Source organism: Hypomesus nipponensis, chromosome 4, assembly GCF_054491055.1.
Source record: "Hypomesus nipponensis isolate SF chromosome 4, ASM5449105v1, whole genome shotgun sequence".
NCBI classification, from domain to species: domain Eukaryota; kingdom Metazoa; phylum Chordata; class Actinopteri; order Osmeriformes; family Osmeridae; genus Hypomesus; species Hypomesus nipponensis.
In genome coordinates this window covers 1,335,219-1,348,380 of record NC_140364.1, presented here as the reverse complement: position 1 = coordinate 1,348,380, position 13,162 = coordinate 1,335,219, and the positions used below count along the sequence as shown (strand labels likewise).

General features: G+C 39.3%; 1 long non-coding RNA gene across 1 annotated transcript; it reads left to right on the top strand.

The window, feature by feature from the left end:
- The first annotated feature begins 8,027 nt into the window (after positions 1-8,027).
- LOC146294935 (uncharacterized) lies at positions 8,028-13,162 on the top strand. Its single transcript, XR_014753252.1, has 3 exons — positions 8,028-8,427; positions 10,700-11,217; positions 11,312-13,162. It is a non-coding gene; the product is annotated as an uncharacterized LOC146294935 (long non-coding RNA).

Here is a 13,162-nt window from a genome sequence, read left to right as displayed (position 1 = left end):
TCGTCCTGGGATCTGCCCAAAGTGGCTTTTTGTTTCTGAGTTCCGTTATCTCAAATGTCCATGGGATGCTTAAACTTCAGAATATAACAATACAACGTTCATAACTGGTTTTGTTAGTATGATACAATTATTTTGATACCAAGATTGACTGATTTAACTATATCTGAAGGGGAGTTATAATCAAACATCAATTAAACAACGTTCTAGGTAAATGAGAAAAACACATTATAACACATCGACTACTGTCATTGAATTAGTGTCCATGAGCCATGTAGTCCGTGAGAATATGTTTGTAAATCCACAAAAGAAAGTTCTTCCTTATAATCCTTTGTCTGATACAGTGCGACCATGTGGTCTTTGTTCCTGACCCCATGCTGGGTCAGGGCTTTAAAGCTCTGGGAGATAAGGACAAAGGGGTAAAGACCCTTTCCTTGTCGGGGGTAGGGGAAAGGTGTGGATGGTACCATGCTTTGTCTGTCGAGACTCTGCTACAAATACTTAAAAAACATTTCATCCAGCTACTGAACACAAAACAGATATCAAGATGTATTCATCAGTGGAACAATTGCATGCTTTCGAAGAGGAAAAGAAGCCTTCAGTCGACTACTATCTTTCAACACATGGTTGGCATCTGTCTGTCTGGCACACAAACTGAGATTTATCGATACTTTCAATGTGTTCTGGAACTGTGCAGACCGTTTTCAAGCTGACGGACTCCACCCAAACCGTAGAGGATCTTAACTACCAACAGCAAACATCAGTCACGTGCTCCTGACGACAAATCAAGTTGCTCCCCCTATCCCTGTTGTGTCTAAGCTGACCGACACATTCCAAACAACCTCCCATGGAACAGAACAGAACATTCAAACAGCCTCCTGCAAGGGACATGGGCCTTGCACAGATCTGCACCCCCCGGAGGAATTCCCTTGTGATGGAACAGCTCAGTGACATAGACTTTCCCAATGAAAAGCTACGCTAGGACAGCCACCATGCTATTTCATTAGACATACCGGTCATCATCACAAACAGAAAATGGCATGGTAAAATGCATGGTTACAAACCTGAAACTAGTGTTAGAAGTCACAGAACTATCCATATTCTTCAAACAGATTTATCAACCCCTGTTTTATCTGTTAATACCCCACAGATGAAACTGGCCCTTCTAAATGTTAGATCACTAAATGACAAAACATTTATAGTTCATGATCTGGTCAAAGAAAACAAATTAGACTGCATCTGTTTAACAGAAACCTGGCTAAACAACCACATGGCAACAGCAACTTTGATAGAAGCATGTCCACCAGATTACAGCTTCCACCAAGTTTCTAGGAAATCCAAAAAAGGTGGAGGAGTCGCAGCTATCTTCTCCTCTGAACTATTTTTCAAAATCACTGAGCTAGGTGAATTCACCTCATATGAATATCTTGCTATAGAGCTCATAACCGAATCAATACTTTGTGTCATTATATATCGGCCACCCAAGCACTCGCCAATATTCATACAAGAATTCTCTGAACTATTATCACTGTGTCACTAGATATGATAAAGTAGTTTTAAACGGAGACTTAAATATCCAAGTAAATAAAAAAGCCGACCCAAGAACTATTGAGCTCTTAAATCTCCTAGACAGTCTCAATCTAACTCAACACATAACAGACCCAACACACCTGCACGGAAACACACTAGGTCTAGTGATAACAACTGGACTAAATATCAATAATATCTCAATAACTGATCTACCCCCTCTATCAGACCATCATGGTATACTTTTTAATGTGGAAATTATCCCAACAAAAACCACAAAAGAATTCTTAGTCCAAAGAAGATATTTAGACGATACAGCTATGATGAAATTTTCTGAACAATTTGCTCTATATGAACCAACTAATCATGATTGCTCTCTGAATGAAATGGTAGAGAACCTCAATGATGCACTATTATCTGTGTTAGACTCTGTTGCACCACTGAAAACCAAAAAAAAGTCCACAAGCAGAACCTCCCCATGGCTGAGAAATAAAAATGTTAGTGAAACGAAAAGAAAATGCCGTGCAGAAGAGAGAAAATGGAGGAAAACAAAGATCACTATCCACTACAATATCTATAAAGATACACTAACCACCTACAACAAAACCATCCGTCTAGCGAGGAGAGAATATTTTTCCAACATTATTACAGAAAATGCCAGAATCTCCAGAGTTCTTTTCTCCACCATTGACCAGCTGCTAAACACTGTCCCTACCCCCCCGCCATCCTCAGCAGTTAAATGTGAAGAGCTTGATTTGTTCTTCAAGAACAAAATAACTTTGATCAGAGCTAGTAATAGTGGGGTCGAAACTGACATCAGTAGATTCTGCAACATAACCATGAGCACATTTACCTGTATCACACTTAGTGAACTTTCAAAAATTGTCAGTGAATCTAACTCCACAACCTCAGATATTGATCCTATACCCACAACATTCTTTAAGCAAGTGTTTGATAGTGTCTCAGGTCCGGTGCTAGAGATTATAAACACATCCCTTAGAACTGGCGTCTTCCCAGATGCCTTCAAAACAGCTGTTGTAAAGCCCCTATTAAAGAAACCCAAATTGGATAACAGTCTACTTGCAAATTACAGACCAATATCAAACCTTCCATTTATTAGTAAAGTACTGGAAAAGATAGTTTCAGTCCAACTAAATTCTTTTCTTGAAGAAAATAACATTCTGGAAGTCTCTCAGTCAGGTTTCAGGAAATATCACAGTACTGAAACTGCTCTCACCAAAATAATTAGCGACTTCAGACTAAACTCTGATACAAATAAAGTCTCTATCCTTATCGTTTTAGATCTCAGTGCAGCATTTGATACCATTGATCACAACATCCTAATCAATAGACTGGAAAAGATTATTGGGTTCACGGATAGTGTATTGAACTGGATGAAATCATATATCACAGGAAGGAAGTTTTATGTTAGTTTAGGAGACCATAGGTCTAAGAAACATGAGAACTGCTACGGGGTTGCTCAAGGAAGCTGCCTAGGTCCATTATTTTTCTCTCTTTATATGTTACCACTCGGTGACATAATCAGAGAACATAACATGAATTTCCATAGCTATGCGGACGACACACAACTATATATATCCACTGAACCCAACGATGCAACGGCCATCAATTCCATTACCAGCTGCCTGTTGGCAATAAACAAATGGATAAATGATAACTTTCTTAAATTAAATGAAGACAAAACTGAAGTCCTACTATGTGGCCCCAAATCCAAAAGAGAGATGCTTACTAAGAATCTAGGAAGTTAAACCCCCTGGCTTAAACCAGATGTGACAAGTCTCGGTGTAATCCTGGACTCAGATTTGAATTTCAACTCCCACATTAATAAAGTGACCAAAACTGCTTTCTTTCACCTGAGGCATATAGCAAAGGTACGACCATTCATAGACCAAAATGATGCAGAGCAGTTAATTCATGCTTTTATTTCCAGCCGGCTGGACTACTGTAACTCACTTTTTGCTGGCCTTCCCAAAAAAAACACTGAAAGACTACAGCTCATTCAAAATTCTGCAGCTACATTATTAACCAAAACTAAAAGGAGAGAACACATTAGTCCTGTCCTAGCTACTTTACACTGGCTCCCTGTTACCTTCAGAATTGACTTTAAGGTCCTATTCCTCACATTCAAAGCTCTACACGGACAAGGACCTAGCTACATTGCTAACTCTCATAAACTACACACCAGCTAGAACACTGCGATCATCAAATGCAGGCCTATTAGAGGTCGCCGGAAGCAGCCATAAGAAGATTGGTGATGCTGCCTTTGCCAATTACGCCCCAAAACTATGGAATAAATTACCCATAAATATCAGAGAAGCAAATACGCTAGACATTTTTAAAAGACAGCTTAAAACCTACCTTTTTACCAAAGCATTTAACTAATTTTTTTATCTCAGAAGGGCCTTCCAACTGGTAGTAGTTATATTATTGTTTTAACAGATTTGCTTTGCATTCCCGCAAAGATTGCGGCTTGTGTTTGACTTGCACTATTGTTTTTCTCTCTTTATTTTTCTCTCTTTATATGTTACCACTCGGTGACATAATCAGAGAACATAACATGAATTTCCATAGCTATGCGGACGACACACAACTATATATATCCACTGAACCCAACGATGCAACGGCCATCAATTCCATTACCAGCTGCCTGTTGGCAATAAACAAATGGATAAATGATAACTTTCTTAAATTAAATGAAGACAAAACTGAAGTCCTACTATGTGGCCCCAAATCCAAAAGAGAGATGCTTACTAAGAATCTAGGAAGTTAAACCCCCTGGCTTAAACCAGATGTGACAAGTCTCGGTGTAATCCTGGACTCAGATTTGAATTTCAACTCCCACATTAATAAAGTGACCAAAACTGCTTTCTTTCACCTGAGGAATATAGCAAAGGTACGACCATTCATAGACCAAAATGATGCAGAGCAGTTAATTCATGCTTTTATTTCCAGCCGGCTGGACTACTGTAACGCACTTTTTGCTGGCCTTCCCAAAAAAACCACTGAAAGACTACAGCTCATTCAAAATTCTGCGGCTACATTATTAACCAAAACTAAAAGGAGAGAACACATTAGTCCTGTCCTAGCTACTTTACACTGGCTCCCTGTTACCTTCAGAATTGACTTTAAGGTCCTATTCCTCACATTCAAAGCTCTACACGGACAAGGACCTAGCTACATTGCTAACTCTCATAAACTACACACCAGCTAGAACACTGCGATCATCAAATGCAGGCCTATTAGAGGTCGCCGGAAGCAGCCATAAGAAGATTGGTGATGCTGCCTTTGCCAATTACGCCCCAAAACTATGGAATAAATTACCCATAAATATCAGAGAAGCAAATACGCTAGACATTTTTAAAAGACAGCTTAAAACCTACCTTTTTACCAAAGCATTTAACTAATTTTTTATCTCAGAAGGGCCTTCCAACTGGTAGTAGTTATATTATTGTTTTAACAGATTTGCTTTGCATTCCCGCAAAGATTGCGGCTTGTGTTTGACTTGCACTATTGTTTTTCTCTCTTTATTTTTCTCTCTTTATATGTTACCACTCGGTGACATAATCAGAGAACATAACATGAATTTCCATAGCTATGCGGACGACACACAACTATATATATCCACTGAACCCAACGATGCAACGGCCATCAATTCCATTACCAGCTGCCTGTTGGCAATAAACAAATGGATAAATGATAACTTTCTTAAATTAAATGAAGACAAAACTGAAGTCCTACTATGTGGCCCCAAATCCAAAAGAGAGATGCTTACTAAGAATCTAGGAAGTTAAACCCCCTGGCTTAAACCAGATGTGACAAGTCTCGGTGTAATCCTGGACTCAGATTTGAATTTCAACTCCCACATTAATAAAGTGACCAAAACTGCTTTCTTTCACCTGAGGAATATAGCAAAGGTACGACCATTCATAGACCAAAATGATGCAGAGCAGTTAATTCATGCTTTTATTTCCAGCCGGCTGGACTACTGTAACGCACTTTTTGCTGGCCTTCCCAAAAAAAACACTGAAAGACTACAGCTCATTCAAAATTCTGCGGCTACATTATTAACCAAAACTAAAAGGAGAGAACACATTAGTCCTGTCCTAGCTACTTTACACTGGCTCCCTGTTACCTTCAGAATTGACTTTAAGGTCCTATTCCTCACATTCAAAGCTCTACACGGACAAGGACCTAGCTACATTGCTAACTCTCATAAACTACACACCAGCTAGAACACTGCGATCATCAAATGCAGGCCTATTAGAGGTCGCCGGAAGCAGCCATAAGAAGATTGGTGATGCTGCCTTTGCCAATTACGCCCCAAAACTATGGAATAAATTACCCATAAATATCAGAGAAGCAAATACGCTAGACATTTTTAAAAGACAGCTTAAAACCTACCTTTTTACCAAAGCATTTAACTAATTTTTTATCTCAGAAGGGCCTTCCAACTGGTAGTAGTTATATTATTGTTTTAACAGATTTGCTTTGCATTCCCGCAAAGATTGCGGCTTGTGTTTGACTTGCACTATTGCTTATGTGTTAAATTTTATCAATTTTTGTTGAGTTATTGTATTTTGTTATTCTGTAGTTTCTATTATTATTATAATTGTATTCTTTTTTTAAAAAATTTATTGAGAAACGACAAAGACTGCAAGAGTGCATGTGTTTTGTCATATGTTTGGAAACCGCAAGTGCAGCTCCGATCTAAGACGGATTCGAGAGACCGCAGATAGAGTGCGGCTTGTCTGGGTTGTTATATGTTTGGAAACTGCACGAGGCAGCTCGGATCCAAGACGGATTCGAGAGACCGCAGATATAGTGCGGCTTGTCTGGGTTGTTATATGTTTGGAAACTGCACGAGGCAGATCGGATCCAAGACGGATTCGAGAGACCGCAGATAGAGTGCGGCTAGTCTGGTTTGTTATATGTTTTAGATCTATTACTTTTATCACTTGTATTATCGTTTTTGTTGATTTTATGTAAAGCACCTTGAGCTGCAATTCCTGTATGAAATGTGCTATATAAATAAAGTCTTACTTACTTACTTGAGTCTGCCAGACATCTTCCCTGTCAATGCCCTACAGTTCCGAAGTGCCTTTTGATGATGTATGAGCAGGGGCGGACCCATTAGGCAAAGTAGGCAACTGCCAGGGGCCCCCCTGCTGACAAGGGGCCCCTTGAAAGACTCCATAAAAATACTATATGGTCAATAATAACTAATTATTATTATTAATATATGGCAACGACGGTACGAGCCTTCTGATTGGCTAATGGGTAGTCATGCCAGACGCGTATTGCCCTCCTCAGCGGTCCATACGGCTCCGTATTGCCCTCTGACGTCATCTTCAAAATGAGCGACGAGTCAGCTGCTGAGTTTTACTATCCAGATGATGAAAAGATTTGTCATCGAAAGTGAGGATTAAGACTAGACTCTTTTAATCACTTGTGTCGTTATTTTGTGTTGAAATTAAAGCCATTTTATCCATGTTGTCCGCTTTCTATCAAAAGTAATGAGTTGCTAGGCAACACATGAAACACAGCGTGAGAAGACTTGAGAGCTAGCTACAATTAGCCTAGAGGTACCATTTACCGTTCGGTCATGCCGTGAAATATCAAACCTCGGCTTTGCCGTATCGACCGAGCGAAAGCGAGGCGAAAGCGAGGTCGATACCAGCCTCAGTTTGATATTTCCCGGCATGACCTCACTCTCGGTTAGTATGTAGTTAATATCATTTAAAAATAATAACTTTCCCCAAAAGAATCGACAAAGATACCAAGACAGCGTTTATTCTATTTGTGTCAACTAGGGCTGTCCCCAACTAAGATTTTCTTCGGTCGACCAAGACTCGACAAAAACGACTGAAAATTGACTAATCGAACTTTGAAACGCTTTTGGAAAAAAAAACGTACAAACATTTTCGCGATCTGACTCAATGGCTGCTGGACAGATTCAGCCGCTAATAGCCTACTAATAATAAGACTCGTATCACCAGTCCCGTTGTAACCAAATGCCGATGGTATTTAGTAGGCTGTCTCTTACAATGTACTACAAAACAATTGTTTGTTTCACATGCAAATTATCAGAGCGCGCTTATCATTGCCTGAACTTTCAGCATACGAACTTACGTAGAAGCCGAGTGGGGAACGTTGCAACAGAGAAAGATTTTGTTGTCTTGGCCAGAGAAGATAATGTCATTCGATTTGGATGTGATTCTTATAATAGGCATATTCATTTATCAACCCAGGGCATTAGCATGAGCGAAGTAGGGCTAGACCAACTGACGTTTTTCAGGTGGTAGGCTACATCATATTCGATGTCGAACTATGAAAAATAAACCTTTGTTGGCAGAGTTTGCATTCAACGTTTTTCGAGTCAACTGGTACTTTGTAAATATACTTTAATGAAATGCTGCCATACCACAGATTTCTTTGCCATTTTGACTAATAACACCGACAAAATAGGCTATGGCAGAGTTCGTAGTTCTGCAGCAATTGTGCTCGTGCCGTGTGCAAAATACCAAACCAAAACAAAGCGCACATTAACGAAAGGGAAAACAGTAACCCAGCTAACACATGACGTTGCGGCAACGTTGCCAGTAGGTGCTCAGTTGGTAACCCGCGACGTTACCTTCTGGCAACGTCGTAGCAACGTTATAAAGGGAATGTTGCCAGTTGGTCCCATGGACAACGTTGCCACGACGTCGTACCTTGGTCGGCTGGTTACGTTATTTTTAGACCTGTGGGCAAAGTTGCCGCGACGTTGTACCTTGGTCGGCTGGTTACGTTATTTTTTTGGTCCCATGGACAACGTTGCCGCAACGTTGTACCTTGGTCAGCTGTATATTTGTGAAATATGCTATATTTCCGACGCTTCCACAAGTGAGTTTTTCCCAAAACGGCAGCTCGGTAGCTTTAATTAGCTTCCGTTACCTAGCAACCTAGCATAATACTCTTAGCAATGCTCCTGCTCCTACCTGCTAGTGTTACTTGTTAGCCTACTAATTGTAAATGTTGAAGCCATACTATACGCTATATAGCGTTTGTGTCATTGTTTGTCTATCGGAAAATAGTCGGTTGTAATGTTCAGAATCACACATGTGCAACGCTATGCTGTGGGGCCCTGCTTTCGAACGATCACACATGTGCGATGCTACTCGTTTTATATCAATATCAAAATGCTAATACTATGTACTTAAACTAAATTCCACTTTCATTTCTGTACAGAGTATCCTACCACCGTCACACGGCCTAGGCTGTGTCCCTGGGAAATTATGTTAAAGTAATAAATGACCGTTTTTAACAGTGACAATAATTGTATGAACCATCCCTTACTAAAAAGAAGTATACTTTAAGTTTATTTTGTAAGTATACTAAGTATAAAAAGTATACTATTATCATGTTACTTAAAGTATACTAGCAGTGTACTTATTTATATACTTTTTTTGTACTAAGTAAACTGAATTGGCCCACTTTTTAGGTCATTTAGTACACTTTAAAGTACACTTGTAGTGTACAAAAGGTTTACTTTTGAATACTGCAAAGTAGCCTGTGTAGTGCACTTTCAGTTCATCAAGTATACTTCCTCAAGTACTTCAAAGTATACTTTGGACTACTCTAAAGTAGCCTGTGTAGTGCACTTTCAGTTCATCAAGTATACTTCCTAAAGAACCTCAAAGTATACTTTGCAATACTTTCAGGTGCACTTTCATTTAATGTATGTATGTCAACAAGTAAACTTCTAAATGTAATTTTACTATTATTTACTAATGTATTTAAATGTTTATGGGCCCCTCAAACGCCTTAGATCTTGAGTCACTTGGCGAGAATGGGGCCCTCATAATAGTTTTCTGCAGATTCGTAGCTCTTCACTGCATACCCAATACTGTTCCTAGAATCCAGCTGTTCTTATCAAATGTAACAGTCGTTTAACTCATGGTTACAATGGTAAACCAGCACAACAATGACAATTACCACGCAACAAAACTCTACATTCTAAGCAGACACATTTAAAAATCAAAATTCATGAAGTTACATTTGTATTTCGAACAAACGGCAAACTTATCAGCAAATTTTAACACTATTTACCGCCTTGCATCATGGGAATTGACTAGCCAATGAGCCACACTATCTCCATTATTTCATGTCGTTATTTCATTCTTCAGTCAGTTTGACAGTATAACCTTCAAATTCTCAAGTAGCTTTTTCGTTTTTTTCCATTAATACTCCAATTGATAATTATTAGTATAAGAGTATAGGGTTTCAGAATGTTTTAGCAGTAATTAAGGTTACAGCTTCAGTAACAAAAAAAGAGTCAATGTGCAATGCATTAGATTTTCATAGACATGAATAATTAGAATGAGATGGATCTAACAAATTTAACCTGTAATGTACTTTAAAATTATTTGGACTGTTTTTGCTGTATAATAATAGAAAACATACATCCTACGCCAGAAAAAAATGTATACCATTTTCTGTTTCTAAGCATACGTCTTAAAAGTACGTTATTGAGTACGTAGTGAAGAGCTACGAATCTGCAGTAAACTATTATGAGGGCCCCGTTCTCGCCAAGTGACTCAAGATCTGAGGCGTTTGAGGGGCCCATAAACATTTTAATACATTAGTAAATAATAGTAATATTACATTTAGAAGTTTACTTGTTGACGTACTTACATTAAATGAAAGTGCACTTGAAAGTATTGCAAAGTATACTTTGAGGTTCTTTAGGAAGTATACTTCATGAACTGAAAGTGCACTACACAGGCTACTTTAGAGTATTGCAAAGTATACTTTGAAGTACTTGAGGAAGTATACTTGATGAACTGAAAGTGCACTACACAGGCTACTTTAGGGTATTCCAAAGTATACTTTGAAGTACTTGAGGAAGGATACTTGATGAACTGAAAGTGCACTTCACAGGCTACTTTGCAGTACACAAAAAACTATTTTCAAAGCATACTTAAAAGTATATTAAAAGTAAACAATGTTCTAAGTATACTTCTTAAAAGTATATTAAAAGTGAACTAAAGGTGTACTATCCATATTTTAGTATACTTATAGTATACTTTAATATATTTCTTTTTTTGTAAGGGACGGCAACCCAAAAGGCTATGTTTTGAAGCAAAAGCATGACTTAAAACTTTTGCATCACCAGACCCCTAGGTGTCAACTCTGGTCTGGTGGAGGAGAACCCACATGGGGTCCAGGAAAACAGCTGGCAGCCAAGCAAGTGCAAATATAAGACACTCAAAGCTTCTCAATAGCATTGCCAACTCATTGTAAGGCATACTTAAGTTGTTCTGATCGTGGCAGGGGGTTACATATTTGTCAAAACAACAAATGTTGTCTTACTAATGCTTTGTATACAAACATTCAAGGTAACATGTGTTATTTACATCAATGTTACAGCTAATCTCGAAGAACCACAGTGTATACCAATCATGTTAACTCTTGTAAACTTGTTTTACTTGTCTTTACTGACAGACACATTACAGTTTATGTTCCAGAAGATGGAGACATTGGAGGAGAACCAGTGAGAGGCTCTCCTATTCAGGCGACGACAGGGTAGACATGCTGAAGAGGTGCCAGTGATGGACCTACAGGTGGCCCAAACACAGGCTGAACTCCAAGACCTTGAGGAGCGCCTTAAGGTGCTGGAGTTCCGAAAGAGTGGTAGGTGTTTTGAGATGCCGTGAACTATGGCTTACACTATGGCGTTCAACGTTCAAATTGGTGCTAACAATAAGTTCATGACTTCTAATTGCAGATGCTGTGATGAAGTGTAAAACGGGACTAGGAGAGAAGGCTGTAGAGCTCCTCACAGCATAGAAACTCAAACACGCCCCGGCAGCCCATTCAAAACAAGCCGGGTGAATGAATCATGATTGCAGCTTCCCAATCCAACCTTTCACATGATGGCTATGTGACCAAAAACTAGAATCCCATAATATTTTTTTGATGATGTATATTATTCTAGATGTGTTTTTTTTAATGACTTGTAGGCTATAGCCCCTTTCATACGTTCAATTATATTGATAGGACACTAACTTATTTGTGCTTCATGACTTGACTAAAAAAATCTTAGTCGACCAAGAGCATATCGACCAGAAAATCTACTCGTCTAATAGACTAAATGGGGACAGCCCTTGTGTCAACGCAGGCTTCCCCTCCCACCCAATACTACTGTGGACTATTCCATCGCTTGTAGCTGCTGCGCAGCAATGCACGTTGCAGGTGGCTGAGCGGTTAGGGAATCGGGCTAGTAATCAGAAGGTCGCTGGTTCAATTCCTGGCTGTGCAGTTTGACGTTGTGTCAATCTGCACAGCCGGTGAAGGCACTTCACCCTACTTGCCTCGGGGGGGAATGTCCCTGTAAGTCGCTCTGGATAAGAGTGTCTGCTAAATGACTAAATGTAATGTAAATGTAATGTAATGACATCATAAGAGCAACATGCTCTTATGGTTCTTCCCTTTGACACTTATTTTTTGGTTGTTCACAATGTGTGCTTCTTGTTTTGGCTGCCCGCAATGCTTGGGGCTATCTTGTTTTTATCAGTGACCTAAGCACTTTGTAAAGCAGTCTGGGGGATAAAAATTGGGTCGGCAAATGTTTTCATAATTATTTTGTCTTAGGTTTTTGTAAATGACTTAACAACCATTTTCGAATAGTGCTTTGTTTCCTGTTTATTTCCCGTTTTATATGGGATTTTCTTTTATTTTGAAATGATTGCGCAACAATCTGGTGCAAGGTGCTGTAATCGGACGTAGCCTACCTGCAGAAGAAGAAGTTTGCAAGGATAGCGCATCACGTGTAGCTCGCAGAATAAATACGAAGTATAAAAAGTATAAAGTATGTCGAGTTTCGGAGTTGAGTCGTTATGTTAGCCTGGCTTCAGAAAAGGTACTAAAAGAACGCGTGTGCCAGAGCCAGACAAGTCAACAGAGGTCCAAGTCCAACCAGAAACATCGGATCATGAGCTTCAAACAAATACATACATATGCATTGCCGCGGGAACTCGGGGTGCTGAGGGTGCTGCAGCACCCCATGACAGCACGAGATTTTAAAATACTATGACTTGAAAATCCACCACCGCGGCACAGCCCCGCAGTACCGGACTGGCCATCGGGAGCACCGGGAGAAGAATAACGATGGAAAACCAGGCTAAGAAACGGTGGGGCTGAAAAATTTAGGCAAAAAGACATCACCTTCACTAGACAAGGTTTTACCAATGAAAAAACGGCTGTGTTTATTTAACATAAAGCTCAAAAACTATTTTGCGCTCAAATAAAGGCCCAAAATGTTGGCTCGCGTGCTGTGCACGCTCGCATTAAATGTGGAAGTACCTATCTTTCTTTCCGAACTAGCATCACATCAAACACAGACTGTGCATGCATTAGCAAGGCAGCTGTGGCGTCATAGATACTTTAGAACTAATTATTATGTTAAAACTTGAACAAATAAATAATAACGGTAGGAAAATTGTACATTTGCAAACACCCCTTTTCATATAATTTGGGTCGCTGAAAAAAAAGTTTGAAAACCACTGTTGTAAAGCTTTCTCTTGGAAGTCGCTTTGGATAAAAGCATCTGCTAAATGAATGAATGAAATATGTTAAA